The sequence below is a fragment of the Mandrillus leucophaeus genome, unplaced genomic scaffold (genome assembly GCF_000951045.1).
Source record: "Mandrillus leucophaeus isolate KB7577 unplaced genomic scaffold, Mleu.le_1.0 Scaffold847, whole genome shotgun sequence".
In the NCBI taxonomy this organism is placed as follows: domain Eukaryota; kingdom Metazoa; phylum Chordata; class Mammalia; order Primates; family Cercopithecidae; genus Mandrillus; species Mandrillus leucophaeus.
In genome coordinates this window covers 195401-199607 of record NW_012109219.1, presented here as the reverse complement: position 1 = coordinate 199607, position 4207 = coordinate 195401, and the positions used below count along the sequence as shown (strand labels likewise).

The 4207-nt window shown below is 39.3% G+C and overlaps 1 protein-coding gene across 1 annotated transcript in view; it reads left to right on the top strand.

Annotated features, from left to right (window-relative positions):
* The window catches only part of LOC105530829 (prohibitin-like), a 60976-nt gene that overhangs the window by 50025 nt on the left and 6744 nt on the right, over positions 1-4207 (top strand).

Below are 4207 nucleotides of genomic sequence, written 5' to 3'. Positions count from 1 at the left end.
AAAAAAAAAAAAAAAAAAAGATGGGGCCAGAACTGGTAACCATGACTATTTACACGAGTTGGTAACCTGTGAATCCAATAACATTGCATTTTTTATTGTTATATCAATGTGCAAATGTTAAAAATATATCTAATTTCTATATCTGCTTTTATACTCCATTCATCACTGTGTAAGGAATCTCTCTGACGCCTTGTCTTGCACCTAGGATGGTAGGTGTGATGGCTGGGCAAAGGAAGGCAAACATCTAGCTAAATATTGATTTGGGTACAGCAGAGTTCTAATTCTGAACTTGGTACTTGTCTGCTTCATCCTGTTAAGAAAAAAACGGTGTTCCTGGATGGTTGTGATATAATAATGGTACCCAGCCTGGGCTGTGCTGAAAATATGACCCTTGCAAAGTAGATTTCTCTTTTGTTCTTGAGATGAAACTTGCAGCTTTATTACAACTCATAAGCGCACCTATTCTATTTGTGGAAACTATGCTTGCCTGTGTTTACCGTGCATTTGGTCCATTTCTTGCATTATAGGTAGGGTGAGTCTGGTTCGAGTCTGCACGCTACTATTTGCTCTTGTCAAATTTCAGTTTGTACCTTATATCTCAGTAATGTATAAATACTAACAGTACCTTCTGCTTCAGAAGTATCCTAGTTTGGATGAGAAATTATATGTTCATCTTACACATGTATGTTATAGTACTTCCAACACAAGTCATCTCCCAACTCTCCATATTGGAAAGGTTCACAGCTTCCATTACATAAATGAAACACTACAGTTTGGAAGAATAGAATAGTAAGTTTTCATCAAATGGAGTTTTACATTCTATTCAAGGATTGAGGACCGTGCTGGCCTTTTTGGAACAATCTGGCAATGCCTCGGCTACATCTCTAAAATCTGCTCAGTACTGATACAGTGGCCACTAGGGCCGTGGTCCTTTGGAAGTTCTTGACTCTAGATTTCACCTTAATCAACAGAGGAGTAGTGTGTGCTCTTATTGACAACGAATATGCTATCGATGTTCTTGTCAATTAGAACTTGTCTAGGATTTGCATATTCACATTCAAATAGAAACTACCACATTTCAGCAGTGGGAGAGAAGGAGCTGAGTTACATGGGCTGGTAGCCTTTCAGAAAATTGTGTAAGGCATATTAGCAATATTGTGGACTATGATAAGCCTCTATATAGTGGTAATACTGATAAAATGTTGTATATATTGTAGTCTGAAAGGAATGCATCAAAAATTTTATTGCGTAAGTATTGAAACTGTAGATTATGTATTTAAGAGAAAGCAAATTTGAAGCTCAAGTAATAAGAGATCATATGCAGATTTAGGTCTTCTAACAACAAAAATGGAAGACTAGAGAAAAAAATGCTATAACTTCTTGATTTCACTGTTAGTAGGTAATATCCTGATGTCTTTTCTCCATAACTGCAAGTACATTCAATCTCCACAGGCTGTTTTTATAAAAAATGCTAATTAATTTGTGTCCTTGTAATTAACTAAGGATCTATCTTAATAGATAGATCACTACAATAAAAGTGATGTACCATCTCCCCCACAGCAACAGAAGGATTTTGCTTTGTATCATAAATCAAATTCAAAGAATATCCTTTGGTAAAATGTTAAACTGCAAACTTTTTTTTTTTTTTTGAGACACAGTCTCGCTCTGTAGCCCAGGCTGGAGTACAGTGGCATGATCTCAGCTCACTGCAACCTCCGCCTTCTGGGTTCAAGCAATTCTTTTGCCTCAGCCCCCCAAGTATCTGGTATTACAGACGTGCACCACCACGCCTGACGAATTTTTGCATTTTTAGTAGAGACAGGGTTTCACCATGTTGGCCAGGCTGGTCTCAATCCCCTGACCGCAGGTGATCCACCCATCTTAGCCTCCCAAAGTGCTCCTCAGGTGATCCACCCATCTCAGCCTCCCAGATTACAGGCCTTAGCCACTGCGCCTGGCCGTTAAATTGCAAACTTTCACAAGAGTTACCCATCTTGTTTTCTTTGTGAGACAGATATTCATGTGAAATTGAGTTAATGTTATCTATGCTTTGTCATCTATTAATGTAAAAATTTCCAGGAAGTATTATTTGACCAGAGTCATTGTGAAACACATACCAGAAATTATTATTATGTCCTTCGAAAATAACCTCCAACATAATCTGTACTTTTGATTATTTTTCTTACTGGATACATTTTCTTACTTGATAAATTGTAGTTCTGGACATAATGTTGAGTTGAAGATGCAATGTGGTAGCTTCTTTTAGGATCATCTCTGTATTTCTAAAGTATAAAAATATTTATCGTATTTCTTTATCAGTACAGAAAAGAATTATTGCCAGCTTGACTCTGCTGGCACATAATTTGACAATGTGTTCTTCATTTAATTTAGATTTTAGCAAAATCTAGAAGATAGGAATCCTGGCAATTGGGGTTATTTACCTCTAGGGCATTTTCCAGCTAAAAGGAGGAGTGGTTCTTTTGACAGTTGTAATGTAAAAGGGGTACAAAAGTTGGAGTCCAGGTCCCACTAAGGGAAATGTCCTATTAGCACAATCCCCACTCCCCCCACACACACTTTTATCTAAATGACAGTACCCCAACTGTAGGGAGAACTAGAAGAAAAGCAGCCCTTCCTCAGACCACAGCCCAGCTTCCAGTGATCTGGAAGTCTAGTCTCTGAAATCAGATTGAGGTCAGCCAAGATGACAGTGCTCATAGGGACCTGATTAAAACACACGAAAATATTTTCTGGGGAGAGGTATCTCCTAGGGCTCAAATTGTGTGAACAATCTTTCAAATAAAATGTCCAACACACACTCTTGTGTACCCAAGCACATGAGGTGACAAGATAATATGAAGACTGAAAGAAACCGTAAGTAATACACCTAGATCTGTAGGGGTTCTGAATATTGGAACTAACAGATCCAGATATTAAAATAACTATGTTTACTATAGCCAAGTAAACAAATCTAAGATAGAAAATACAGTTGAAAACTGTACCGAAATAACATAGACAATTTTTTTAAAAGTACCCAGACATATTCGAACATTAAAAAATATAACTGAAACTAAGAATTTAGCGGTTAGGTTTGACATCAGATTTAAAGGAGAATTACTATAAGAGCGGAGAGAAAAAAAAAAACAGAATGAAGCGTGGAGAGACAAACAGATAAAAATTACATGAGAGAGAATAATAAACCCAGAGGATGTGGTGAAGGAAAAAAAACTAACATGCATTTCACTGGAGTTCCAGAAAAAAAAAGGAAAGAGGAAGTGGGTCAGAATAAGTATTTGAGGAGCTTATAGCTGAAAAATTTCCAAACTGACTAAAAACATTGTCATAGCCCAGATCCTCTAAAAAGCAGAGCTTGAGGCAAAAGCTTACATGTTTACTTTACTGGTAAGTGTATTCCCACAAGCACAAGAGTGGGGTAAAATGATGTGAGATAGAGAAGGATGCAGTACAGATATAGTATGTGTTATACTAACGTACACTCATTACAAGTCTATTACCTCGTCTTGCAACCCATCATCAGGAAAGGTATGTCAGCCACTGTTACTTCAACAATCTGGTTCTGAGAAGGAAGGGAGAGAAAACTGTCCAGGACTTTTCCTCTCCCATTGGGTAGAACCCACTACATGGCGTGATACCTCCCACACCTCAAGGTTGTGTACACGTGAGCACTGAGTGCCTCAGCCCACTGGGAAAGTCCCAGGGCAGGACATGAAAGCACATAGCAAGTGTGTGAGATAAGCCACAGGTTGTGCTCAAGTGTGACAAGGATCAGAGAACAGCCACCACAGAGGGCAGATATGAATCTGTGTCAATAAGGTTAGCACATAGATCTGGGGTAACACAAAAGTAAATCTTGTACAGACATCAGTCCATCCAATTCCAGAAGCCCTACAAGCCCAAAGCAGGATAGGAAAAGGTTTTCACCTACGCACATTGGAGTAAAACGGCTGAAAATCCAAGGAAGACAGAAACTCTTCAAAAGCAGCGAGGGGGCCGGGCGCGGTGGCCCACATCTGCAATCCCAGCACTTTGGGAGGCCGAGGAGGGCGGATCACGAGATCAGGAGATCGAGATCATCCTGGCTAACACAGTGAAACCTCGTCTTTACTAAAAATACAAAAAATTAGCTGGGCGTGGTGGCGGGCGCCTGTAGTCCCAGCTACTTGGGAGGCTGAGGCAGGAGAATGGC